The sequence below is a fragment of the Macaca nemestrina genome, chromosome 4 (genome assembly GCF_043159975.1).
Source record: "Macaca nemestrina isolate mMacNem1 chromosome 4, mMacNem.hap1, whole genome shotgun sequence".
Taxonomy (NCBI): Eukaryota; Metazoa; Chordata; class Mammalia; order Primates; family Cercopithecidae; genus Macaca; species Macaca nemestrina.
Window position 1 is genome coordinate 86,481,941 of NC_092128.1, and position 18,569 is coordinate 86,500,509.

The 18,569-nt window shown below is 33.7% G+C and overlaps 1 long non-coding RNA gene across 2 annotated transcripts in view; it reads left to right on the forward strand.

The window, feature by feature from the left end:
• Positions 1-18,303, forward strand: part of LOC105475617 (uncharacterized) — a 43,687-nt gene extending 25,384 nt beyond the window's left edge. For both annotated transcript variants that reach the window (XR_011622196.1, XR_011622197.1), the window contains exons 5-8: positions 3,081-3,179; positions 7,221-11,135; positions 14,517-14,669; positions 17,056-18,303. This is a non-coding gene — a long non-coding RNA (uncharacterized lncRNA). The remainder of the gene's footprint in view (positions 1-3,080; positions 3,180-7,220; positions 11,136-14,516; positions 14,670-17,055) is intronic.
• Positions 18,304-18,569: the final 266 nt, after the last annotated feature.

Sequence of the window (18,569 nt, forward strand, 5' to 3'; positions counted from 1 at the left end):
GCCCAGCCTGAACAACAAAGTAAGACCTCATCACTCTAAAACAAACAAATGAGCAAAAAACCCAAAACAGAAAAAAAAATTCCACCTTACTATGTCACATGCAAAAAAAAAAAAAAAAAAAAATTAGAACCAGACCTTATACCCTTCACAAAAATTAACTCAAAACTGACCATTGACATACATTTAAAATACAAAACTATAAAATGCCTAGCAAATAACAGAGAACTTCTAGATGATCTTGGGCATGATCACAACTTTTTAAATACAACACAAAAGGCAAGATCCATGAAAGAAATAACTGATAAACGGGGGGCTCCATTAAAATAAAAAACTTCTACTCTGTGAAAGATACTGTCAAGAGAAGGGGAAGATAACCACAGATTGGGAGAACATATTTGCCTAAGACTTAACAGACGGACTGTTATCCAAAATACAAAAATAACTCTTACAACTCAACAATAAGAAAATGAACAACCTAATTTAACAAATAGGCCAAAGAACCGAGTTCGCACCACTGCACTCCAGCCTGGGTGACAGAGTAAGACTTCATCTCAAAAGAAAAACAAAACAAAACAAAACAAAAAAGTGGTGAAATATAATAATTAATGAGGGGAATGGAAATCAAATGGCAACAAAATTACATCATACACAGAAGAGAGTTAAGTACTTGTGTAGAGGAATTAAACTGATTAAGGTTTTCCTGCAAATTGCTCCATACACACATTATTTCCATAACTTTAAAGAATATATTTTGTTTTTTTGTCCGGGGTGTATTGTTAAGTACATTCCCTCTTACTCGTTCTTCTCAACCCAGATCCATTTTCCAATCTCCCACTGATCCCATGTCAGCATGCTCTGTTTTTGACTAGACAAATAATACATAGATTTATTTCTACAGGAAAAACCTCTGGTAAAATCATAGAGTGCCTACTTGAACGATACCCAAAAGGTAACTGCGTGCTTTCCGCTGGCCAGAAATAACTCACAGCAAATGAATTCACAGAGCAGTCAATGGAATACTGTAACCCTCTTAGGGGAGCCATTGTACTATGAGAGAAATGTAAAGCAGTGAAGCAGCCTTTATATCTATATCTATATGCATATATATATACACACACAATGCAGTGTGTGTGTGTGTGTGTACATATATATACACACATACATGCATACATATGTATGTACACACATACACACTGTATTATGTACGATAGAAATTATGGTAAAAATAAGTTAGACTATTGATCTGTGACAAATTTCCACTTGAAGCCATATGGAGTTGGCTTAATATTCCTTTCATTGACATTGTATTATTGTGATAATTTATTTAGAATGATTTTTATTATTACTGTTGTAAGACTAGCAGTAGATTGAATGGCAGTAATTCTAAGACCAGAATAGACTGATGTTACTTCTTAGATGTAAATCTACAGATTGAAAGATTGGTACTGTGAGATTTGTTTTTGTTTTGTTTTGTTTTGTTTTTCTTTTGAGATGAAGTCTTACTCTGTCACCCAGGCTGGAGTGCAGTGGTGCGATCTCGGTTCACTGCAAACTCTGCCTCCTGGGTTCAAGCAATTTTCCTGCCTCAGCCTCCCATATTAGCTGGGATTACAGGCATGCGCCACCGCAACCAGCTAATTTTTGTATTTTAGTAGAGACGGGGTTTCACCGTGTTGGCCAGGCTAGTCTCAAACTCCTGGCCTCAAGCAATCCACCCACCTCAGTCACCCGAAGTGCTGGGATTACAGTCCTGAGCCACCGCACCTGGCCCAAGATTTGTATTTCTTAAACTGAATTATAGAATTTATTTAAGAGCGGGGGGGGAAAAAAAACAACACACACTTTCAGTGCATGAATGGGATTCTGTATTACTGGGATTAACTATAAGAATTCATTTAATGAATTTCTTTTACAGAAGTCAGTTTAGAATTGGGGGCAGTGTTAGAGCTGAAAGTATGGAAAAGTAAAGATGGAAATAAAATTGTTTAGAAATAAAACTCAAATTTATGACATGGGAGAAATCATGAATTTTTCAAGTGAACAGTGTTTGGCTATTGTTATATATATCCTGGTTTAGCCAATATGCACATCCATTGTTTTATGTTGACATGTCGTGTTACAAGTTTTGTGTTATTCTTGGAAGCTAGCACACTTCTGAAACTTTTGGCGACCATTCTGGCAGAGTATCTAATGCGTCTGAAAACAAACAAACAATAAAGGTAATTATTTGAAGGAAATCAATGCACAATTAAAAGTGGAGACACAGTGTCAGTTTGCATCAATCTAATTTAAAGATGTCTCCTAAACCTAAATGTCACTAAGAATTACTAGCTTTTTTTTTTTTTTTCAGCGTAAGAATTTGGAAAATCTTACCCCCTTCCAAAATGATATTTCAGGGGATTTCCAGACCTTTTCCCGCTATTACATTTGATTGCTTTCTATCTCATTACTTCAAAATCTGATGTTTTCTAGAATATCTACATTTACACACACACACACACACACACACACACACACACACACACACACACTACATTTACATTGCATTCCCTTTAGCCCTAGTCATCTCTTTTTTAGGTCATCTAAATTTTGGGCTGGTTACTTTTCTCACTTCATCTAATTTCTGGGATGGTCACATTTCTTACTTCATCTTAATTCTGGTCAAGGGCAGGATTTACTGTGTCTGGACAGATAGTGAGAGAGAAAGGGCATGACAAAGGTGAAGATATCACACTCCTGCCTCCCACCTCCCCTGAGAATATGTATCTCAGTCTATCATTCTTCCTTCAGAGTGATGCTCCTAGATATAAAAGGAAATGATTAGAGAGTTGCTGCTGGTTGAGTGCGTTTCAGTATATAGGATTCCTCGCAGGAACTGAACTGCAAGTTTCTGCATGTCTCATAATTATTATTCCTGTGTGCTTTTGTGTCTGTAGATTATCAAAGGAGAAGGCAAAGGGGGAAAAGGGGAAAAACAGAGAAAGATAAAAATGGAGCCCTCTTCACAGCTTTTCTTTCTATTTGTTAATGGCTATGAAGATTCCTTAAAACTTGAGTGGGTTTCTTCATTCTCCCTTCAGGAAAAGAAGAGATGGAAGGAAGCTGTTGCTTCATTTTCTGTTCATAGCAGGGAAGAGAGAATATCAGAGTTTGATGGGAGCAGGCACAGCCAGAAGAAGGTAATTATGCAGCCAAATTCAGACTTGGGAGAAACACAACTGGGATAGGCGATTCCAGGACAGAGAAGTGTGCTCTTAACAGGACTTTTTTTTTCGATCTGCATTTTTTTTTTTTCTCCTGGCCACCAAGACCACTTGTCCAGACATGGAACTCCCAACAGGAGCTCAGAGCTCATACAATACCAAGTACTGCAACCGGGCAGAGTTTTCTCAGTCCAGAGTCACGGCTGAAGTGTGAAGGTGTCATCTGAATTTGGGATTTTGTCTGAATTTGTCTTACGTTTAATAATTTTTTGGCAATGCTAGGCCAAGAGTTATTCTTTATGCACGATCCATAGCTTAACCAGAACACTGTGGGTCAGGTCGGAAATACAACCACCAGTGACAACATTGATTTTGTCTGCTCAGCAAGTATTTATTAAGCACTATGAGGATGTATTCCAATTTTCAAGCAGAGAGTAGCAAGACATAGGTTTTTACAATTAGTGATTATCTGAACATGAGTGGCATTAAAATGTGTATTCAAATTATAATTTTTTCAAGATATATAAAGGCTTAATATTCTCTTCCAGAAGATGGCAAAGAATGAATTTCAATTATTGTAATCACCACTATTGATTTAATATGACTTCTTCAATTGGATGTGCTATCTTCTGCCATAGATATAATAAACAGAAAATTATATAATCTGGAGAGTATTTTTTCTCATTCAGTTTCTATAACATTTATTTTAAATTCACGCTATGCCTCCTTAACTTGAAGAAAGCAAGCCTGCATTTGAAAAACACAACAACAAAATTTACTTCTGAGTCCAGCTTCATGTACTAAGAAATGTTGTTATTGTCTTATTGTAATGTTATTATTATATATAAAGTAAATTTTCACATCTATAATTACTATCCCATGTAATTTAAATCTCTCTACATTGTCACAGAAATATAATAATGTAATATTGACCATTTGTAGATATGTATTTTAATTTAAATGACTCATAAAATTTGAGTTTATTTTAAGAAAAAAAGGAATGGATTGAGGCAAAATAATATTGATAAGTTGAAGAAATACCAGTGGGCAGTTAGAATCACTAAGCTGAATTTTTGACTTCTTGTCATATTCTAATTATTTGTTTTGATTTTAAATTTGGAATATTTTAAATACAATATTTTAGTGTAAGAAAGTTTGGTTCAAAGATATTTGGGCATTTCCCATTACCCCTTAACGATGTAATATTAATATTTTCAACATTATACTTGATACAGTAAACCATAAAAAAGATTTTCTTGAACTAATTAGAACATAAAAGACTCTTATTTTAGTCAAATAATATTCCAAACAGTAAGTCTCCTTTTATAAAGACAAATAACGGTAAACAGACCAAATCAGAGTGTTTGTAAAATGCTTATTATTATGATTGAAGGAGAAAAGCTCTTTCGGGTTTTGATATTGAGATTGATACAGATACGAATGTTCTCTACGTGCATGATTTACAATTGCCATTATATCAAGATGACAAATGTTCAAACAGTCTTGAAATAATTTTGATCATCTCCCCTCCTCACGAAAATAAAAAATGATATTACAATAGAAAAAGAAGAAAAAGAAACATAATGGGTAACTGAAAGTCATTGACTTGATTTAAAATCTGGTCAAAAGATTACGGCTCTCTGTAAACAAAGAAGCATAGACTGTCTCATTCTTTTCCCACAGTTGCGTTCTGATGCAAGAGGATATATATTTGGGTTCCCAAATTCTTGCCTCCCTAAGGGAATTTAACTTCTATACAATTCTCAGCAATAAATATGAACCACCATTTCACACTGTAAAACATTTCTGTCAACATAGCAGATGCTAAAGATGATATATTTGACTAAGCACACATCCAGATAATACAATGTATTTTGAGTGGGAAAGAAAAGTAACCTCTGCAGGTAAAGAAAATATTCTAATGATATATTTAATTTAGACAATATAATTTTTTGAATGTTTCTACCTTTTCTCTTCTCTTTATTTTAGCAAGGAAAAAATATAGTGTTCATAGTATTGAACTTTAAAGTAAAAGTAACAATATTCAGTTATTTTTGTTTTATAATATTATAGATTTATGCATGGCCTGCATTAAATACCATGTGAGGTTTATAGAGAAAAGAGAAGACATAGATATTACCTTTAAGAATATCCCTTATTTACTTTTAACATAAAATGTCAATCTAAAAACTAAACATTTTAGATGGCCTTTATGGAAATTTTCAGCTATAACCACCAGAAAATGGGCATGAGAAACTGTCAATTTTTTTAATCCACTGAACCAAATCGTTTTGCAAAATATTATATTTGTACATTTTTAAAACTTTTGTAGTTTACATTTAGAATATAAAACAGCAGGGCATAACTCCTCCGTGTAACTTTCAATTATTCATAACAGAGTAGATCTAGGAACAAACGTCTAAGAAGTGTATTATTGTTGTTGTTGTTGTTATTCAAGATATGTCCCATAATATGTAGATGTGGAAAATCCCTATTTTTCCAGTGGTCAGATGTTTTGAACTTGTGTTGACTGAACCATAAAAATGGCTGACTCCACCACTACGACACTAAGGAAACTGAACCTGAAAGATACATTTCCTTGTTTTGTTCATGGTTTTTTTTTTTTTTTTTTTTTTCCTTCTGAATTACCTGATTTTCCTAGGAACTTCAGAATCTCTTTTACTATGTTTTGAAATCATTCATTAACCTCTCAAGCAAGTGAACAAAATCGATGTCACCATTTAAGATGAGAAAAAGAAATCCTCTGCCGCACAATTTATTATCATTTTTTAGCACTGCACGATTTTAAATCAAGGTTTAGACATTCTGGAATGGAAAAGTTGCACTAGAAAAGAATAAGTTTATAGCTACAGACTCGAAGGGTCTTGTTCCCTAAAGAACCTCTGCTTCCAAGATCTTTCTGATTCATCACAAAGACCTAAATGTGGGGAAAAATAAAAAGTTAAAAAAAGGATAATTGGAAAATATGCTTAAGTGTTGGAGAAGTGAGAGTCTGTCAGGAACAGAAATAGACAATTATCTAGAACAATAAACAACCAAAAGTAATTTACAAAATATATTGACGTTTCTGAGAATTTTCTAGAAAATAATTCTCGGTATGTTTTCTAGCTAAGAACATTCCCCAGCAGACTGCAAATAAGAAACTGGTTTTTGAATTTCTAAGAAAAGAGGAAGGAATGTTTTAATATGTAACAATGAATCACACCCTGACAGCGCCATCTACCAGTCACAGTTCAAACTGCAAGGGAAAACCGAGTTCTAAAACAAAGCTTCTGATTGTAAATAACCAAAACAATTTCTGAAACAATATATAATTGTGTTTAATATATGAAACATTTTATTTTGGATTCATCATTTTATACTTTTATTATGTCCTCATAATAAATTATATAGGGGATTTCTACTTAACCAAAATAATATAATCCCATAGTCCTTGAATCATTATTTTTATGTGGCATAGAAAAAACTACAGCTTCCTAAGCTAATTACTATCTCAAAGTTCATTTTCTTTTCATCACTACAAATATGTTCTCCAGGAAAATATAATGCCCATAATTTGTCTATGCCCTTCTAACTGTGTTGCTATCTCATGCAGTGGATAATTTTATGACTTCCTGTTTCACTGACTTTCTCATGGTATCCTAAGGTCCAGAAAACTTCTTTTATCCTAGCACCCATTTGAGCTTGAAATTTAAAAGTCTAGAGGGTTAGTCTTTATTTTTCTCTTGCAGAAATGGAAATGATTGAAATGACACATTACTAAATCATTAAAGCATTATCACAAGATGTTTTGGTGTAGTCGTTTGGTTTGGAGTCTGTGAAATGGAAAACGCAACATTCTGTTTTACCTTGCAGCCCTGCTTTAGTTAAAAGACATTACAGTCTCTCATGAGTATGTGGTATAAGCTTCTCTGTCCAAAACCAACAGTCAGTTGGCTCCACGCTCACTCATTTCCTTCTCTCCTCTTCTTCCTCTTCCTCCTCCTCTTCTGACAGAAGCAGAAAAATTATTTCAGCATTTTGAAATAAATGTCCTTTTGGGGCCAAAGATGTCTACCACCCAAATGGAAAAGCAGGAGAGACCACGCAAACTTGAGAATCAGCGCAAATGGTGAGGCTGAGGAGCAAGCATGTTTCCAAGATGAAGCACAAATGCTTCTATGGGTAACTTAATTGGCTGTGGCATTTGGATCTACTCTAATGATTCGAAAAAAAGAATTGTTTATAAGCATAAATAGTAAAAATATGTAAACATTATTTGTGTGCCTCGAGGTTTTTTTACATGTAACCTCCATTAGAGATTACAAATGAAACAAAAATAATATTTGTTAAATCATAAAGCTCTATTTGGTCAATTTCTTCTTTTAAAACCTTAGGAAGTATTTTAAAGAACCACAAATTATATTCCTCTTTTTTTTTCTTTTAGGGAGAAAGAATATTTAGTTTGTACTTGTTTGGATATCAGCAACATAGAGACCGTTTTCTTTTTTGGAAAGAAAATTTTTATACCCTTAGTTGACTTCACACACACACACAAATCTGGTACACAAATGTAGGCAATTTAAACTAGTCACTTGGGTGAAAATCTCTCTGTCTTCATCTCATTCAAAATATTACCTAAATGTAATCTGAACCATTTAGAGTAGCTCTACTTAAATCCTGTTATGTTTTCAGTAGTAAAGACTGATAACTTGATAGTTCCCAAGGGTTTGATGCTTACAGTTTAAGTACAAAGTTGACATTACATGCTCTTTTCTGAAAATCCCCAGGGCTATATTAGAGATGAGATAAGTAAAGATGTATATAACTGTGTAGAAATCTGTGGGTATCTTCGAACACAGTACTCTAAGTGAATATCCCTATAGGTTTAGTCATTCTCATATTAATATAATCTTCTTACTGGTGGTTAATGAAAGACAATGAAAACTTGGCCTCAAAGTTTTAAATACTTACATATTTCTTTGTAAGTAGAATTACTATGAAAATAGCATTTATTATACATTTAAAAACACTTCAAAGGTATTCATTTTTAGAGGTTGTGAGTTCATTTTTTCACTCATTCTTGCTCTCTAACATAGAATAGTATGCCCCCAAAGGCTCTTATTTAGGCCATCATAATTTCTCCTCTGGGCTATTACTTTACTCCCTAACTTAATCTCTAATTTCAGTGTCACCATTCTTCTCCCTTTGCACAGTAGATTGATTTTTCTAATCTCCTTATCCTATCATCAGTGCATAAAAATATACACAGGCCTTCCACAATGTTCCTTTATGATGGTACTTCATCCCTCCACTTCTCCATCTCCAACCTGAAATCTAGTCACACTGGATTCATGACAGTTCTTTTAAAGACTTTGCGCTTTCACTTTCCTGTTCCCCACTCCTACCTACCAATCTCACATGTTTAGGACATCTTCATTTGTGTTTTAATACCTACTAAAATAAAACCCCACAGAGAAATCTTTCCTGACCTCTTGAACCCTTCTCTTTAACTCCCCACATGTCCAACTCACATTGTACCATAACCCCGTACTTGAAATTCAATAGACTGTAAGACATTTATGGGCAGAAAGCACATGCGATCCATTTAGAAGGAAAGCACTGAAGACAAGGCCTGATAAGAGATAGTTCTCACTATCAGTTCATTGAATAAATGAAGGTATGTTTGAGTAGACAGTCAGATCAACTCAGTAACTTTAGAAACAAAGAAATTGAGAAGTAGTTTGATTAAAAGACTTATCTGAGGCCAGTTTTTGAAGGAATGGCACCATGACACCAGGTGACAATTACCATTCAGGGCTCCTTCCCCTTACAGCTCAAGAACAGCTCCTGAAAAATGTCAGTCTCAATAGCATTAATTTAGGACTAAATCTTAGCTATGTACAATGTCCCAGTAAGAATAATATTCCATGTTTGTCCTTTGTGTTTAAACAAAGTGTGTGATCAATTTGAATTTAGTGTCCTCTGCCCCCATGCCTGAGGTGGGGAGCACAACTTTAGAAACTGCAAGTGGCAGCCCTTCTATGAAGCAAGAAGCTTGCACACTTAGCTCTGTTTTCCATGGTTTCTTCAACACTTAGGATTTTCCTGACTTCCTCCAGTTGTGTTTTTTTTCTTTTTCATTTTTCTTTTTTAAGTTTGGAGAAGTACAGCCAGCTGGCTGAAATCTGCTTCCCATGTGTTCTTAATAACTATTATTTCCCCAAGGGCTAGCCTATGCTTCTCAAACCTGGCTACAGATTAGAATCTCCAAGGTAACTTTTGAAAGAAAATACCAATGTGTGGACCCACAACCAATGATTCTGATTAAATTGGTTGGGGGTAGATCTTGGGCAACAGTAGGCTATAAAAACTCTCATCTGATTCTAATGTGTGGCTAGACCTGGCCATCTCCACTCTTGACTTTTTCAGGAGGAATAATGAAATGGCTTGGCCTTCCATTTAATTTGTATATCGCTTCCGTCCACAGCTGCCAGGGCAGAGGATGCTGCATGTTCAATGTATACATTCTATTCAAATGTGGAATGAATGATGAAATGATTGTTCTTTCCTTGTATGTTAGTTTGGATATGTGGCTGGTCAAAGACTCCTATAAGCACCAATAAAAAGGAAGGTATCATTGGATTCGATACCGTCAATGTCTGACTTTGTCTTGGAAAAATTGTACTGAAACCCTATTCGGACTTGGCTTTGGAAAGCCCCTCCCTCTCCCAGAAGGGTGAGGCAAGTGGTGACAGAAGTTGATTACAGAACAAAGAACCATTTTCCCAATTTCTCTTTAATTCTGAGTATTTTCTTATCAAATTGCCATTCCTCTACACTTATTCTTCCCTTGAATTGAATATGTAATCTGAATAGGTACTAGATCAGTGTTATTATAATTTCTAATAAAGTTGTTAAGCTGTTGATAGTAACACAATAGAAGACTAATGAAAAGTGAACAATGAGCTGTTCTTGGCATAACAATAGAAGAGTGAATAGCACTCTGACACCTTATGACTACCTAATCAGTTACTGTTATTTATGGAGAGATTGATGGTTCTCTTGAGATATTAATTTGGGTTTTGAGGGGTGGTTAAGGAAAGAACATGTTGCTAATGTGCTAGTCAATTCATTTATATTTTCTATGCTTCTTTTTCAGAGTTCGTCTGTTCCAGAGTATCAGCTTACAGAGCAACGTTATCTAGGGAGCCCTATACCTCTGGCCATTGCTGATTAGATAAGAATAAGCATTTGGTTATTTGTTATATACTTGGTTGTCCAGTATATAAACCAATAAACTTGGTTGTCCAGTGACAAATCTGATTTTTTTTCCAGCGATTCATACTAATAGTGCCAGAGATATTCTGAGGTATTCACAAATATTGACACCCTAAGGTTACATATTCTAAGGCCGGTGGCCAATTTCATCTATGTTTAAGTTAATGATTAAACAGGGAAATCTGGTTCTAATGTGTGTTCTAACAGATAAAATGTACTGAGTATTTGGCTTAATGAGCATGCCTTGGAATGAGTGGCAGATAGAGAAAGGAGACTAGCTACTTTTCGTTCCTGGGAGCCCTGGCTACTCTTTCTTTCAGTCACTTGGTGAGATTCCCTTGTGTTCCTCGGATACATTTATTTTTTCTTAGCTAATTTATGTTCATTAAAATAACACTGCCCTTAACCAGGAAGAATAGTAAAGTGTTCCGTAACATACATATTTATATTAGTCTTCACTTTGAATTTTTTTGTTTAAAGTGATTGAAAGAAACCATTTAGCTTTGGATTGACAAATTTCCAGAGGAGGCTTTTCACCTAAAACAACAGACTGTGGAAAGACCTACGGGCTTGTGTGATGGAGGAAAAACAAAGAGAACTCAAAGGATGAGGAAAGAACTTGAAAGTTAAATTCTCTGTTACTTCATATCAGTAAGTGATTTCTTCTTATATAATTTACACTGTAATATTCTTTAAATGAACAAAAAAATATATATATATTATATTTATAAATATATATATAAATATATATATATATATATATATTTTTTGAGACGGAGTCTCACGCTGTTGCCCAGGCTGGAGTGCAGTGGCGCGATCTCGGCTCACTGCAAGCTCCGCCTCCCGGGTTCCCGCCATTCTCCTGCCTCAGCCTCCTGAGTAGCTGGGACTACAGGCGCCCGCCACCGCGCCCGGCTAATTTTTTGTATTTTTAGTAGAGACGGGGTTTCACTGTGGTCTCGATCTCCTGACCTTGTGATCCGCCCGCCTCGGCCTCCCAAAGTGCTGGGATTACAGGCTTGAGCCACCGCGCCCGGCCAACAAAAATATTTTGTATATTTGTAAAAGACCCTATACATACACTGGTAAGAAATGTGTTAAAAATGAAAGAAAAATGCTGACATGCCTAAGAATGATTATAATGATAACCATTGTAAATATTATGGGCCAGACACTATACCAATGCCAATACAATACCAAGTTTATTGTAAAGCAATAAACTTTACGTGGATGATAACATTGAATTCTAACAACAGTTTTACGAATTTAGAAATGTTATGTCTATTTTATGAATAAGGAAACCTAGACTTAGAGTGGTTAAATCACAGTCCAAAGTTATACAGCTGTAATATGGTGGATTCAAATTGCAAAATCAACTGAGTATTGTTTTAGCGTCCGTGATCTTAAGCATTCTGCTTTAATATACTTAGAGGAAAACTTTCCTCAATTTCTGGAGATGAAGAAATGGAAAATTATCCAAGCTAGTGGCAATGCAAACCATCTGAGAAAGGAGAGTCTGGGAGTGTGGCTGTCTGAGACACATCATTTCATCCCAGCTGGTGCTCTTGGGAAGAATTAGGACTTTGTAAGAAAGATTTACTTTGAAAAAGATTATCTTGACACTTCTGCAGAAGGTCGACCAGAAAAAGGAAGATACATCATAAGACTATTTTAGTAATTAAAATAAAATGAAAATATCCAGTTTGGGGTTATAATTATCAAGGTTTATAGAAGCTGGTAAAGAAGAAAATTTGTTACAGATAATTTTAAATTTTGAGTCTGGTGGACTGAAAAAAATAATGATGCCATTGGGAGCAAAAGTAAAATTATAAAGTGTCTGTTTTTTGATGAGGAAAAAAATATATTTCGCTGGTGGTGTAATCAAGCTGCCAACAAAGATGTGAGATAGATCTTTTCTTATTCAAGTGAATTATCTTCCTGTTCTGTTCTAGTCAGGCTTTCTGAGTGTGTAGGTCAGCGTCTTAACCTCAAATTATTCTTTTAGCTCATCTTATTGTTGTCTTTGTCTTGTTCTTTGGAACTGTGTCTTCTCATCTCATATCCATTCTTCATTAGCTGGATAGTACACTATTTTATATGCCGATACCCTGTCTTGTATTTCAGAAAGATCTACAGTTATGGAGACCAGTAGCTTAACCCAGTGGTTGGAGATTCTAACTAGTAGTAGCTCTTTGGTGCCAACTTTATACATACTTGGATTTTGACTTACTGACTGATACGCACAATTCTTGTAGTGTCATATTGTTTATCTTCCAGTATGTCAGCTTGATAACTGTCTTTAGATAACCTTGATTCTCAAAGGAACATCAGCATAGATGTCTACCAAGTTTCCGAAGATCAGCCATTTCCAGTGGGAGGATTGTACTTGGGCCATAGTCCAAATACTTATTTTCTTTAATTCCCCTGTATATTCATTATGCCTTGATGTTATTTAATAGATCAGATGTATTTATTATACATTTGCATATATATTAATACACATGTGCACTCTGATCTATTTATTACATGTATTATTTTCTTTGTTTTCCAAAATTGGAATCATGCTACAAATATTGGTTTGTTTTTTAAATTTTTATCCACTTACTCAATTATCATATGTACCATTTTAGGTTAGCACCTCATTATTTTTAATAGTTTCATAGTAATTTTTAAATATAGGTACTATAATTCTTTATCTCATTTTATTTTTTATTGATATTGAGCCTGCAAATAACATTTATAATGAATATCATTTATGCATAAGTGTCCCTGACTGCATGTGTATCTGCTGTAGAGGTTAGACTAATGTAACTAAAGAATAGATTCTTAGATTTTCGATTTCTGGGGGAAAGAGAGGACAATCTTAAAAGTATATACATATTCCCAGGTTACTCTCCAAAACCCATATCTACTCACACCAAATATTCATATTTATGACTATACATTTTACCCCATCTTTGTCCACACTGAACATTGTTGAATCTTTTTATTTAAATAGCTAGGTAAAGAGTATAACATTATTTTATTAAATTAATGAAGTTGAACATCTTTTTATGTGTTTGCTGGCCATTTATATGTCTTCTAATGTCAAGTTGCACTCTTGTTTTCCTTGTTATTGAAGTATATATCTTTTTCTTTTCATTTTATATGAGCTCCCAAATTTTACTAAATTTGAATGCAGAAGTTATTCTTTATTAATGTGCTAATTAAATGTATTTCTCTGTTTAAATGTATTTTAAACTATATTTTAAATAAATGTTCTCAGAATACTTTAGAGTACATTGAAGCAACCTTGGAGTAATTTAGTTTAGGATTGCTCATTAAGTAAGAGCTACATGGAGAAATAGACTTAATCTATCTAACGGCACATAGAAGTACAACAAACCCACAGCACACACCTTCTAGACTTTAGGATCATGCAAAAGATGTCAACTTTGTACTGTCTGTTCTTAATCACTGCAGTATGTTGAAAGTGATTTTAAAAATATTTAGCAGACATAATTGAAGTATTTACAAAGAATAAATGAAATGAGATTATGCTTGCCAGAAGTCCTATGTTGTATACATTTCTTCATATGTTCTATTTTTAAGGCACAGTCAACTTTCAACATATTCATGAGAGGCATGTATAAACAAACATAATATGTTATCTCCCAACAAAATATTGTTTCATAATTTCATATTGATTGTAAATATAATAGAAATTGTGCTGGGAATTTAAGACTAAATTTAAAGGCAAGAATGAGATTTCAGTGACGATGTTTTTAAAGATAAAGATTGAGGAGTTGGAAACGAAATAGAAAGTGAGAAAGTATAGCTGGAGAGAGATGTTCAAGGAACAAATCCTACATTGTCATGGGACTCAAGATAAACTGACTTATACAAAGGAAATTCTTCACTCTTTTCTCACCTTTCTGTCAGCCCAATATTGCTTAATTCCTCTAGAAATCAGTAGAGTTGAGAGTGCCTGCAGACAGATATTAATAAAAATCTAAACCTTTCTTTTCTTTTTCATTTTTTTTTCCACATTAGTAAAGCTGATCAGCTAGAAACTTTTCTCCACCGCTTCTGTGTATCTGGGGTCATGAAGAATATATTTCTAAGAGAGTTTCAGTGGAGGTAAATTATTGCTGCTAAAGAATTGCAGCCAATACACATGCCCATTGCCTTCTAGGTGAATAGTTGGTAAGTATTCAGTGTAAACATTATGCATATTAAAATCAATCAATATGTATAAACTTATGAATGAATATTCAATATTTATTGTGTATTTATAATATGTTAAAGAACATATTGATGAACAAAACCAGAAAGCTGCTTTCATGAAACTCAAATATATTTTAATACAAATATATTCAATTGATTTTACAATAATATATTAAAAATATGATGGCATAGCATAAATCATGGGCATTGGGGTCTCACATATCTAGATTCTTGTACCAGCATTACCACTTACTGGCTACGTGACCTTGGGCAATTTATCTGACCTCTTTAAGTGGTCTTAATTATGTTGTCAGAGATTATTTCCTCCTGTCATTTAGAAGGTGTAATGGAAAAAACCACTGGATTAGAAGTAGAATCCTGGCTTAAGGTTTCTGCTCCTGGCTCCAGCACCACCCTGCTCTGGGACTCAGTTTCCTTATGTATGAAATAAAGCTCTGGATAATGTAATTTGCTAAGTCTCTTTCATATTTTAGGACACAAAGAACTTTTACTTTCACACTTAATTTCACATTCATGAGGGAAAATTAGCTTCCTTCATGTTTCCCCCTTCTTTTATTTTTTAGATTCTATTGCAAGGCTGCAGCTTCAAATCTAGGAGCAAAATATGTTGAAAGCTTTAAAATTTCAAAATCATTTATTTACCAGAGAAGACCTTTGCCATTGGATTTCAAACAATGGTAGGAGTGGTTTTAAGAAGCACAGTCTACACTACAATTTATTTCCCAAGGGCTTTGAAAGAAAGGCCTCTCCTAAAACTTACATTTTTGAGAAAGGTGGAGCTGAACTCTCATCTGTAGAAAACATCAGTCAGAATCTATGATTCATTGCCAGAAGCCTTATTTTGGAATCTTTTCTTAATAACAACCCTGTATAACAAAAAGATGCTTTGTATTTCAGAAATGCCTTTATTTAGACCACCTTTCCAATGTATTTATAAACATGTCTAAGAAACACAGGCTATGTCTAGACTATCAAAGCAAAACGGCACCAAAATCTAACAGAAACAAAGGTATAGCATTGGTGAACTGGTATGTTCAGTAGTCTGAACATCCATATTAGTTTATTCCATTGATAACTCCAATAAAGATTGTAGAGAAAAGTATAAATTTTATGGAAGCAGATTTTTATTTAAGTCATTCCCTGTCAGTTTGGACATGTTCAAAATATATTTATTAACTGTGATTGGTGCTGATAGCTTAAAGAAATGTAGGTTATTCAGGGCTTACCCACATGAAAAGCTAAAAATCAAAACAAGAGTGTCTGTTCAAATCTTTTGCCCATTTTTAAATTATGATGTTTATTTTATTATTGAGTTAGAAGAATTCTTTATATATTCTAAACACAAGTTCTTTCTCAGATACATGTCCTGCAAATATTTTTTTCTCAGTTTTTTGCTTGCCTTTTGTTTTTATAACAGTGCCTTTTGAAAACCCAACAATTTTAATGTTGATAATGTCAAATGTACTGATTTTGTTCTTGCTTTTTGTGTTATAGCTTTAAAAATATTTGTCAAACTCAAGGCGACTAAGATTTTCTTTCCATCTCCCAAAACTTTTATAGTTTTAGGTTTTTGATCCATTTTGAGTTATTTTTATATATGACATAAAATAAGGCTTCTTTTTTGCATATGGCTATAAAATTGTTCCAATAGTATATATTGAAACGCTTATCCTTCCCAATTGAAATTCCTGGGTACCTTTGGCAAAAATTGATTGACCATAAATGTGTGAATTGATATTTAATATATCCATTGATCTGTTTTCCTGTGATTACAGCAATACCCACTTTCTTGATTACTAAACTTGTATAATAAGTATTGAAATCAGATAGTGAAAAGTCCTTCAAAATTATTTTTCTTTTTCAATGATGTTTTCATTATTCCAAGTTCTTTGTATTTCCATATAAATTTTAAAACAAACAATTTCTACAGCAAAGTCTACTGAGATTTTGACTGGGCTCGCATTGAATGAATTTGCAGGGAATTGATGTTTTAACAATATTGAGTCATCACACTATGAATGCACCATATTTCTCCACATATTCAATCTTTAATTTATGCTAGGTATCTTTTGTGGTTTCCACTGTCTAGAACTTACACCTCTCTGTCAAATTTATCCCTAAGCAGTTTATATTTTTATATTATAGTAAATAGTATTATTTTATAAGTTCATTTTCTAATTGTTCACAGCTAGTATAATAGAAATATATTTAATTTTTTAAATTGATCTTGTATCCTGAAACCTTGTTAAACTCATTTACTAATTCTGATAGTTTCTCTGTAGATTTTTTAGAATGTATTACACAAATGATTGCCTTTTCTTTCTTTTTCAACCTGATTACACAGGCTGGAATCTCCAGTAAAATGTTGAATAGAAATAATAAAGAGTGTACCACTTTGGCCACTTTGCTTTGTTCCTGAATTTACAGGTATAGTATCCAGTCTTCACCATTAACTATGATTTGAGTTGTTAATTTTTCATGGATTCCCTTTAGGGATATTTAAGGAGTCATCAGACTCCATGGAACATACACATGTAAGATTATTATTTAAAGACAAAGGATTAGATACAGAAAGAGAAAGAGAATTGAGGCAAGCATGAAATATCGAAGAGACATTCAACAAGAAGTTTCCCCGGGGCCACTATTCATATTCATGTCCCACATATGTAACAATCTGTATCTCCAGCCGTGCTGGACAAAATGGTTAGATCAGTTGCAAATATTAGTAAACAAACTGATTTTGAAGGCCATAGGAGAGTTTTGGACCTTAAACAGCATAACATAAATGCCTACTACTCACCTTCTCAGTTTGAGGAAGTTCACTTCTATTCTTAGTTTCTTCAGAGCTTTAATTAGAAACGGATGGTGTGTTTTATCAAATACTTTTCTCCAGCTCTACAGATTACGTTTTTCAGCTGTTACTGAAAATAATTACATTGGTTGACTTGAAAATCTTAAACCAGGCAGGCATTCCTGGAATAAAGCCCCATTTTGTCATGGGATTATATATGAGACATGACATCTGTATGACATATGTCATGAGTGTGTGTGTGTGTGTGTGTGTGTGTGATATAAACATTTGGCAAAACTTTGTTAGAAATTTTTGCGTCGATGTTCATGACGGATTTTCATCTCCAGTTTTCTCTTGCTTGGCTTGGGTATCAGGATCATAATGCCCTCATAGGATTGAAAAGCATTCTGTCCTCTTCAATTTTCTAAGAATTTGTGCAGAATTATTATTCTTTCCTTGACATTGTGGTGGAATTTTCCCATGAAGCTATCTGATCCACAATTTTTCTTCGTGGAAAAGTTTAACTGTAAGCTCAATTTATTTAATAGAGTTGAGGCTATTTGAGTTATATTTATTTTCGAGTGAGCTTTGTTGGTTTGTGTCTTTCAAGGATTTTTTTCATTTCATTGAAATTGTTAAATTTGTCATAAAATGTATTATATCTGCTCATTATCCTTCTAATGTGTGCAAAATTACTAGTGATGTCACCTCTCTCATTCCTAGTTTGTTAATTTGTGTTTCATTTTTATTTTTTTAAATCAATCTAACAAGAAATGTATCAATTGTATTTGTCGTCTCAAAGAAGCAGCTTTCCCTTTTATTGATTTTTCTCTGTTTTCTCTTTTTACCTTTACTTTGCATTTAGTATTTCATTTCTTCTGTATTTTGGATTGATTTTTTTCAAATTGTGTTAGTTTCTTAATGTAAAAGTTTAAATCACTGATTTGATAACTTTTCTCTCTTTTTTTTTTAACATAGGTATTTAGTGTTATAAATTTGCCTTTAAGTATAGTTTTAGCTACAACCTAAACTTTTGGTATGTTTTCATTTTTATTCAGTTCAAAAAA